This window comes from Panthera tigris, chromosome D4 (genome assembly GCF_018350195.1).
Source record: "Panthera tigris isolate Pti1 chromosome D4, P.tigris_Pti1_mat1.1, whole genome shotgun sequence".
NCBI lineage: Eukaryota > Metazoa > Chordata > Mammalia > Carnivora > Felidae > Panthera > Panthera tigris.
This window is the reverse complement of record NC_056672.1, coordinates 26,740,922-26,752,006: the sequence shown is the minus strand read 5'-3', so window position 1 is coordinate 26,752,006 and position 11,085 is coordinate 26,740,922.

The following is an 11,085-nucleotide window of genomic DNA, read 5'->3' as shown; positions in this document are numbered from 1 at the left end:
GTGCTCTATTCTGGTACAGGAGAAGAAAAAAAAAAAAAAAATATATATATATATATATTTAAAATTATCAAATGTTTTAGTGCCTTGATATATACATATATATTTCTATCTCTGGAGGGTCTGCTTAAATTTTTTTTTTAACATTTTATTTATTTTTGAGACAGAGAGAGACAGAGCATGAATGGGGGAGGGGCAGAGAGAGAGGGAGACACAGAATCGGAAGCAGGCTCCAGGCTCTGAGCCATCAGCCCAGAGCCGGATGCGGGGCTCGAACTCACGGACCGCGAGATCGTGACCTGAGCCGAAGTCGGACGCTTAACCGACTGAGCCACCCAGGCGCATGGAGGGTCTGCTTAAAAATGCACATATGTGTTAGGGAGAAGACCATGTAAGCAAACAAGGAGATAAAGTTCCCCTGGTACCTATCAGGCATCTGGAACAGTTAGGCTTTTTTTGTGGGGGCCATTGGGGTTAGGACAAGCTATAGCCAAGCCTCCCGAATGTCCCCCTCTGCCACCCTGCCCCTCCCCTGGGTTAGGCTGGCTTGGCTGCTGTATTTTTTTCTTCCACCATTAATTCAACTTCTCACATCTCACTTCTCTGATTCTTTCCAGATTTCAAACTGTGGTCCTGATTTATCCTTTCTTTTATCAAGGTTGCTCTTCCCCGACAGGCTTGAAAAGCTTCCCTGGCTCATTCCCATAGCAATAGGAGCACGCTGCAGAAATCAGCGCCAGAGAAGGGGGGTGGTGAGCTTTCGCTCCCACACACAACACCAGATCTGGGGCCACAGCCCCTCCAGGCCCACCGAAGAAGCAGCCCTGTGTTTCTGAGCTCAGAGACATTAACAGTGGGGAAATATTCTCTCCTGGGCAAATTACCGCATGCCTCCAGACCTCCACCCTCTCTTGTTATCATAGGAGTTTTTCTCCAACCTAACGCAGAGGAAAATCTCCAGATGGTTCTGACCAATCCCACCCAACACAGGCGTGATCCGGTGTATAGGTCAGGGCCTCCTGTTCCACGGTGGACCTACCCCCAGAAGGGCCTAGGTCCACCTCATATCTAGGAAAGAGGCAGAAATGGGTTGTTTGGGACTGAGCACAACTGGGTAGCTGACACAGGCACAGGTCTCCTAGGCAGTGCATGGGGGCTTCTGGCTGCAGAGGAAGGCGACCCTTACCAGTGTCTGAGTGAACTGAGACAGGTCTATGGCCTAGGCAAATATAGCACCCACTCAGATGGAGAGCAGAGGGGCTGTAGGCCTGGAAGAGCCCCCACAGAGGCCTCCTGGGTGCCAAGACAGGGCTGAAGGCCTCTGGAGGTGAAACCTACCCTCCATTTCTCCCTAGCACTGGGGCTTTGGAAATTCAAACAACAATTAAACCTTTTTTGTCTTTCTGTTGTTCTTGTGCTAGTCACAGAGGGCCTAGATCAGGAGTCTCTGGACACTTTCTCAGAACAAAAACTTTAAATGCATAAAAATAAAATGGGGGCACCTGGGTGGCTCAGTTGGTTCAGATAAGTTCACAATCTCACAGTCCATGAGTTCGATCCCCGCGTTATTGAGCTCTGTGCTTTCAGTGCAGAGCCTGCTTGGGATTTCTCTCTCTCTCTCTCTCTGCCCCTCCCAGACTTGTTCTCTCTCTCTCAAAATAATAATAATAATAATAATAATAATAATAATAAATACATAAAACATAAAAAAACAATAAAGAAACCAATCATATTGAAACATAGTTGGCGATATATTAAAAAATGTGTAGGGGCGCCTGGGTGGCTCAGTCGGTTGAGCGCCGACTTCGGCTCAGGTCACCATCTCGCGGTCCGTGAGTTCGAGCCCCGCATTGGGCCCCTGTGCTGACAGCTCAGAGCCCAGAGCCTGTTTCAATTCTGTGTCTCCCTCTCTCTGACCCTCCCCCATTCATGCTCTGTCTCTCTCTGTCTCAAAAATAAATAAACGTTAAAAAAAAAAATTAAAAAAAAATGTGTAATATATGTGCTTGCTTAATATATTAATAAGGGGCGCCTGGGTGGCTCAGTCGGTTGAGCGTCCGACTTCAGCTCAGGTCACGATCTCACGGCCCGTGAGTTCGAGCCCCGGGTCGGGCTCTGGGCTGATGGCTCAGAGCCTGGAGCCTGCTTCTGATTCTGTGTCTCCCTCTCTCTCTGCCCCTCCCCCGTTCATGCTCTGTCTCTCTCTGTCCCAAAAATAAATAAACGTTAAAAAAAATTTTTTTTAATATATTAATAAGATCAAGTACCTTGATTTCAAAGTGTTGACTTGCATACATGTTATTTGATACAAATATGTGTTATGAAAACATCTGTGTTCTTATTGGTTACAAAGTCATAGGTACTGTGAATACGAAGAATGTTTTTAAGATTTCTCAATTTCAATGTCTAAAATATTCATAGTGAAACCCACATGATAAAAATAACTCTTTGGGGTCATCAATAATTTTTAAATGTGTTTACTTAAAAATTTTCAGTCCTAAAACCCAAAATTTGAGAACCTCTGGCTTTGCTGATCAAAGATGAGAGATGGCAGGTGATGAAGGAGCATAAGGCAGGCTGAGGGCAAAGTACAGACTAACAGCACCCACCCCCACAGGTGGGATGTGTATAACATTCCTCTGGCACTCCTGGCTGCCCAAGGACAAAGGAAAGGAAACAAATGGTTAACTGATAGAGATCACAGTCATGCAGGACAGGAGTCTCCTTCAGTTTACAGAGAACTTAGTAAACTGCAAGAAAAAGGCAATCTTATCCATAGTCTAATCTCCGGAAACCTATAGCCTCCATTTCCTGGAACCCTAATGTCACCCTCATCAAGACATAAGGGGGTTTAACTGCTTGCCATGGCAATGTGGGAAACAAAGGCAAATGAAAAATTAAATTCCCCTTGCTGCCTAGAGCCCATTGACAAGTCCTTGAAACGGGCAGAGTGACCTTCCCTCTAGGAGCTCAGCTGCCTCAATCATGACACTTTGCTAGGGGCAAAGGAAATCTTAGCTTGACATTATCCCAACCTCTAGGATCCTGTGAGTCTAGTTTAACATATAAAAATTCCTTTGGGGGGCGCCTGGGTGGCTCAGTTGGTTAAGCGGCCGACTTCGGCTCAGGTCATGATGTCATGGTTTGTGAGTTCGAGCCCGGCGTCAGGCTCTGTGCTGACAGCTCAGAGCCTGGAGCCTGTTTCAGATTCTGTGTCTCCCTCTCTCTGACCCTCCCCTGTTCATGCTCTGTCTCTCCCTGTCTCAAAAATAAATAAAAACGTTAAAAAAAATTAAAAAAAAATTCCTTTGGAAACTTCGTTTATCTCTACCAGCCTCCCTCCCCCCCGACCCAAGATATATGTTGGTAATCATATTCCAGGCTTATGGCCCCCTGATACACATCTAAAGGGCCACATGACTGAGGTTTTACTAAACAGTAATAAATGGCATTTTCCTAACAACAGCTAGCCCCTCAAGGTCTTGGAAACCTTGCTTCCAAAATTCCTTACAGACTTATGCTGTCCCTAACCCCCTCCCAACCTAAAGGTATATAATTAGTCACTCTTCACAACCTCAGTGCAGCTCTTTCTGCCCTCAGGTCTTGTCTCAGGTCTTGTGGATTTGTGACTTTAATAAAGTCACCTTTTTTTTTTTTTTTTTTTTTTTTTGCACCAAAGACATCTTCAAAGAATTCTTTCTTGGCCACTGGCTCTAAACCCCCACCATCACCCCAAAGCACCATCAGCAGGGTAGGCAAGAGGCAGAAAGAAGTGCTGGAAATAATTTTTAAAAAGATATGTTAGATAAGAATAAAAAACATTTAAAAAGAGGATGTTGGACCCAATGATACCTAAGGTCCCAACATTAGGATTCTGTGACATGGGGGACAAAACTCTCCTCAAGCCTCAAGTCTAGGCCACTTTGTTGGAAGATGCAACAGATTACCGGACGGACTAGCTTCCTAGTGAGCAGCCTAGTGAGTCCAAGGTTTCATTCTTCTCTCCACCAGACACTCGTAGAGAGAGCAGAGGAAAAGGAGGAAATCCAGAAGAGATTGAAATAGACATTAAGACATTAACTGGTGGGTTCCGGGCCTTCCCTCCCACTCCATGCCATTCCTGATGGGGGCTCGAACTCACAACCCAAGATCAAGAGTCACATGCTCTATTGACTGAGCCAGCCAGGCGCCCTCAGAAGGGATTCATTCTACACAAGAGAGCAGCTGTGCTCTCCTTACATATCCAAGTTACCACCATCCTGCCCTGTGACAGGGGTCTGGATGTCAGAGCAGATGGAGGAAATGGTGAGTTAAGGCTTCAAGTCTCCGGAAGTCCAGGGTCAATGTGACGTGATCATCAGGCAATGCCTTGGGGTATATCTGGGCTTCTGACAGCAGAGACTGAGCCTCTGGGAGGCTGGGGTTGGGGGACAGAGAGAAAACTGAGGGCAGAGGAGCCCCAAAGTAGACACAGAAGTGGCGTTCCTCACAATTCTGTGTAGGATGACCACAGAAGACGGGAGTGTATACCATTTAGATTTGTGGATACTTTGTCTTTCCTGATTTCCAGTCCTGGCCCCTTGGCACACATAATACGTTCCCCCCCTTTTTTATTCACATCGTCTGCTTTTTTTCTGGAAGTATTGTGTGACAGACTAGTCCCACCAAGGTCGAGGGCTGAAGAAGATGCCGTTGTTGGGGAGGAGCTGCTGTCTTTCGCAACATCCTCTCAGCCTGAAACCTCCATCTCTCCCCCTGGGCCCTCAGTCACTGTGTCCTTGATGCCTCTCCTGATGGATTTCCAGTTGCTGGCCTCAGAATGGTACTGGACTGGTCAATGCTAAAGTATCAATGCCCTGCTGGCTTTTGGTTATCCATTACTGCATAACAAACCACCCCCAAATGTAGTGGCTTAAGACAACAAACATTTTATGGTTATCACTAAGGGTTGGCATGCTGACTGGGCTCAGCTGGCCACTTCTGCAGCCACATTCAGATGGAAAACTCGGAATGGGCACAGATTACCATGGGGGAATCATCTGGGGCTTTCTTCCTACACACGTCTGGCAGTCGATGGCAGATGTCAGCTGAGACCCTGGCTGGGGCTGGTGGGCAGGATACCCACATGTCACCTCTCCATGTGGCCTGGGCTCCCCCTGCCCCAAGCATGGTGGCTGGTTTCCAACAGTGAACATCCCAGAGACAGCCAGCTGGAAGCTGTGTCACCTTTTGTGACCTAGCCTCAGCATGCATTCTGTTGTATTCTTTCTGTTGGAGCAGTCAGAAGACCCCACTTAGATTTCTGGGGAGGAGACACAGTCCCCAGCCTCCACAGATGAGCATCGAAGAATTTGGGGGCTAGAGCAAGCCAATGCTTTCCTCTTCCCCTGAGTCAAGGCTGGACCACTGAAACCCAGCTTGACCAAATACTAGGGCTTCACCTGGCACTGATGCAGGCAATTGGCCCTCCTAGGAATGGCAAAGACTGCCAGCTGTCACCAAAGATCTCTTCTTCTTCCTTTCTTTTTTGGAAACAGTACCCATGGTTTCTATCTGGGCACATGGCAACCCAGAGTAGGAAGCTCTGTTTCCCAGATACCTTGCAGTTGGGTGTGGGCACGTGCCTAAGATCTAGCGAAGGAATGTAATTAGAAATGTCACATGCAACTTCTAAGAGGTCTCCTTAAATGGAGGGAGCAAGCCCTTCTTTTTCCCCTGTCATCTGGGTGGAACGTGGAAGTGACAGCTGCAGCTGCAATTCCCATCTTGAACCCTGTGAATGAGGGTCACATCTGGGCGCAGGGGAGCCTGAATCTCTGCCAAGACAGCCAAGACCGTCGGCTCAAAGACTTATCCTGTGAGAGATGAAACCTTTGTGAGCTTAAGCCACTATCATTTAGGCTTCTTGTCACCGGCAGCTGAGCCTCATCCTAAAATGATGTAAAAAGCAAGGCTCCCTTTCTCGGTTTGAATTTCATGTTCCATAAAGTGGAAGCCTACAGGGAAAAAAGCTCCCAACTCCCCAGGTCCTTCCACCTGGCGAGTGTCCTTGTACTGCCCCCTGGGTCATTAGATTCTCTGTTGAGACCAGTGTTTGTCAATTGCAGAGGGAGATAGGGAGCCAATGTTGGCATTGGTGGGGGAGCATTTTTTCTTGTGCAGGATACTTACCTAAAGGTCAATAGTAGACCCCTCCCCTACCCTGTGAATCATCGTGAAAAAACAGAACTCTCTTATAGACCACAATATTGTATTACAGTCTTCGAACTTGCCAAGAGACTGGAACTTAATTATTCCAACCACTAAAAAAAGAAAAGATAATTTATGTGGCCTGACAGAGGTGCTGATTATCGCTACAATGGCAATCATATTACATCATATAAGTGTAATCGAACTCACATGTTGTACACCTTAAAACTACACGATGTTAAATGTCAGATATGTTTCAGTTTAAAACTCTTTTCCCATGACTAATACCTGGCATGACCCATCCAGTAACCATAAGGGTGTAACCTCACTCTGGGTAGACACAGTGGAACGACCCATCCAGTAACCATAAGGGTGTGACCTCTGGGTTACTCTGAGTGGACACAGTGGTTCTTCAGTCAGGTTGTTGGAAGATCTTGCTAGGTGTGGGGAACTTGCCAGACTGGGTAAGACAGTAAGTCAGTGGGCACATAAATCAAACTAGGAGAGGGAGCCAGGTACGTGTGCTCTATCCCACAGCACTTTAAGTACATACTTGTATGAAAAAAGAATACACATCAAAACAAAGCATGGAAACCACTGAAATACAATAGACCTTTCAAGCTGTACTTTCAAGAAATAGCCTCTTTTTTTTTTTTTTTTTCCAAACATCACTGGAAAGTCAGCTCTAATAGGAAAGCCATGAGCCAGGGAACTTAAGTTTGTACATTTTCAAGTATTCTTAATATTGCTGCAAAGTGAAACTGTGAATCTGTCATTCTGTATTCCTAAGTCTCAAGGTCAAAGAACCAACCCGCTTCAGAAGTCTTTTCTGAAGAGGCTGAGGGAACGTATTTTGAGAACAAAAGAGACGTAAAGCAGGAGATCCACCTTTTCTAGAACAACTTCATTTTGGCACAAAACACAGGACTTATCCTGGGCTATGGCATCACCTTGTATATGCAAAACATCACGTCTTCAGGTTGGTCCCCAGATTTCTGGATACCCTCAGCTTGGCCTTTTTCTTCTCTGCTCAAGGAAGCTGATAGGCATTGCACCGCCCACTCCCCTGCCTCCAGCTGGGTCCTTCATAATCCTTTGCTTCTGGACCATTCCGTAACATGTATGTCACACAGCCAGAAGCAACTGTGAACACAGCTCTGTAAGGGCATCAGTTTTAAAGGAAATTGTAGGTTTCACAACACACAAAGGCACCTTTTTACTGCTTTGGTCAGTGGTAGGAGACCTTTAAAAACTGAGTCTGTCTTTCTCAACTTCAAAACACATTAAGGTTCAAAACACCATGAGTGTATAATTACACTGTTTTACAACCCCGGTTAATACAGGACACTGAAGACAGTTATCTGTGTGTGTGTTTTTAAGTTTATTTATTTTGAGAGAGAGAGAGAGAGACAGAGCGCACGCATAGGGGAGGGGCAGAGAGAAAGGGAGAGAGAACCCTCGATTTTCCTGAGAATATCGAACTGTCAGTGCAGAGCCCAATGAGGCTCCAACTCACAAACCATGAGATCATGACCTGAGCCGAAATAAAGAGTTGGACGCTTAACTGACTGAGCCACCCAGGTGCCCCAAAGATAGTTATATGAATGTCTAAAATTAGAAGAAGCATCTACTTTAGAAAGATTATTCTTACCTTTTGTGCTATAACAACCTGGCTTTCCCAAAGTTTCCGATGATCAATAAAAAAACTTCTTCTGACACAGGATTGCCTTAGCAAAAGCCAAAAACTAAGCATCCAGGTTGCCCAGGTAACTTTGAACTGCAGATAAGTAACAAATAATGTTTTTTGTTTTTTTTTCAGTTATCTGACCCATGCAATATTTGGAAATACTTATGCCAACTTGTTGAAGCTCACATGTAACTCAGAACCCTACACCAGTAACAAAAGGCCTATAAGTCAGAATTCTTTGGCTCTGCTTGCGACAGAAACCCAGTGCTAACTGGCTTAAGTCAAATGGGAAATTAATTGGCTGATATAACCAAAAATCCAGGATAGCCCTGGTTTCAGATACAGCTGGATCCAGAAGATCAAATGACATCAACACTAGGTGTCTATCTGTCTTTCTCAGAATATCAGGCTAATGTCTCCACACTGTGACCCTCGGCTCTAGGGTTATATTCTCCCAGGATGGGCTGCCTTAGTAGGAAACAGAGCTTCTCTTTCCCAGTGGGTGCGGTGAGTGCCAAATGGAGTCTCGCTGAGGTAGCTGGGTCATGTGCCTATCTGTGAACCCGCGGACTCCGGGATTGTGTTAGTTTTCCTGTGGTTGCCGTAACAAATCATCCAAACTGGGTGGCTTAAAACAGCACAAGTTTTATTGTCTCATGGCAGTGGGGATAGGGCTGGGCTCTGTCCAAAGCCGCTAGGAGACCATCTGTTTCTTGCCCCTTCCAGCTTCTGGTGACTCCCGGCCTTCCTTGGCTTGTCGGTGCATCACTCCAGTGGTCACACTGCCTCTGTGATCACATGGCTTCTTCCCCTCTCCGTCTAAGACCCTCTCTGCCCTTCTCTCCTATGGACATTTATGACTGTGTTTCCAACCCACCTGGATAATCCAGGACAAGTCCCTCAAGATCTTTAGTTTAATCACATCTTTTGCCCTCTAAAGGTCATGTTCACAGGTTCGGGGATTAGGCCATGGAAATAGCTTTTGGGAGGGGATGGTCACCATTCGGATCGCTATAGACATTTAGGACTAAAAGTCAGTGAGGAGTGATGAAAAAAATGGTGATGCTGGTAACTGGAGACAGGAAAAATGAATGCTGGAAAGCAAACTTGGCATGATGTATGTGATAAGGACCTTCTATTCTATTTCATTCCATTGATCTCAGGTATTTAATATTTAGAGTGTCTCCACTGTGCTGGGCTCTGTATGTGTGTATATAATAGAATATTCTTTAGCCATAAAAATACCCCAGGAAATCCTGGGGTACCTGGGTGGCTCAGTCAGATAAGCTTCTGACTCTTGATTTCCACTCAGGTCATGATCTCATGGTTCATGGATCAAGCCCCATGTTGGGCTCTGTGCTGACAGTGGGGTTCTTGGGATTTTCTCTCTTTCTCTCTCTCTCTTTCTGCCCCTCCCCTGCTGTCTCTCTCAAAATAAAAATAAACTTAAAAAGAAAAAGACAGGAAATCCTCCCATTTATGACAACATGGGTGTGCCTCGAGGGCATTATGCTCAAAGGCAAATATTGTATGATTTCACTATATGTAGAATCTTAAAAAACCAACCAACCAGGGGCACCTGGGTGGCCCAGTCGGTTGAGTGGCCGACTTCGGCTCAGGTCATGATCTCGCGGTTTGTGGGTTCGAGCCCCGCGTCGGGCTCTGTGCTGACAGCTCGAAGCCTGGAGCCTGTTTCAGATTCTGTGTCTCCCTCCCTCTGCCCCTCCCCCGTTCATGCTCTCTCTCTGTCTCAAAAATAAATAAACATTAAAAAAATTAACAACAACAACAAAAAACCCAACCAACCCAACCACCAAACAAAAACCTTATAGAAAAAGAGATCAGACTTGTCACCAGAGCGGGTGGGGCCGGGAGTGGGGAATTAGAGGAAGGTGGCCACAAGGTACAAACTTCCAGTTATAAAATAATTGAGCACCAGGGACGTGATGTACAACGTGACGGCCAGAGCTAACGCTGCTGTATGGTGTATGGGAAAGCGGTGAAGAAAGTGACTCGGAAGAATTCTCATCACAAGGAGAAATTTTTTCTTCCTTTTTAACAATTGCACCTATATGAGAAGATGGACGTTAGCTGAACCTCCTGTGGTAGTCATTTCACAATATATATAAATCAAACGATCATGCCGTATGCCTTAAACTTCAATGGTCAGATATGGCAATCATTTCTCAATAAAACTGTAAAAAAGTCACTAATTACTTGCTGATAAATGAAGGGCACAGTGGAACCCTACTGAGAGGGAAATGAGATGAAGGTGTGGCCCACCTGCCTAAGAAGGCAAAATATAACGAGGGGAGCCAGAAGGAACAATTAAGGGAATTTATTCTACCTGTCCCCAAACCCTGATTGTGGTCACTTACGGTCACTGGAAGATTAGAAAGAAGTGACACAAATCTTGGGAAAAGCCAGGGTTGATGTCCAACACACCCTCGGCTCTTGCAGTCTTGGTCCAGCAGGGCAACGGTTTAAAAAGCAGGTAACAAAACTACCATTTGGGGCTAGAGTAGAATATTACTCTAAATTCAGTTAAGAGGTTTTGCTTCATAAAGGATCCTTTTCCTGAATTTAAGGAGACCCTGCTCAGGTGGCAGTAAGGAATCTGGGTCACCTTTCTCAAGGTGAGTCTTTGTTTTGGTTGAAAACCATGTCCACCGTGAGCATTCCCTGTAAGAGTTTGTGTATTTACTTGTTTTTTGTTGTTGCTGGGATTTGGGAAGGGTGAGAGGAAGGCGTTCCTTTCCTAGAAACCAGAGCTACGAAGGCTAGAGAAAAAAGATAAATCTTAAACTTATTCTTAGTCCTGAGCACATGTTAGAATTATCTGTAAAGCTTGATAACAAAGAAAAACACCTACGTTTGGGCTCAAGACTCTGGGGATGGGACCCTAGCACTGAAATATCCCAAAAGCTCTCAGATCATTAAAACGCCTGGCCGAGGCTGTCAGGATCAGGAACCACTGTTAGAATTTTCTAGTCTGGATACCTTGCAGATCGTTAGTAGGTGATCCGGGAGGTGTGGCCTGACGGTGCTTCTGAAACTTCCACGGGTTCACACTTCCACGCTTCACCCTTAGGGCGTCCCAGAAGGTCTCCCTTGCGCAGCGTCCAGGATTCTTCCTTTTAACCACTACAAAGTCTGGAGGGTCACAGCCCGAAAAATTAAAGCTTGAGAAGGAACAGCCGTGGGGACGTCAG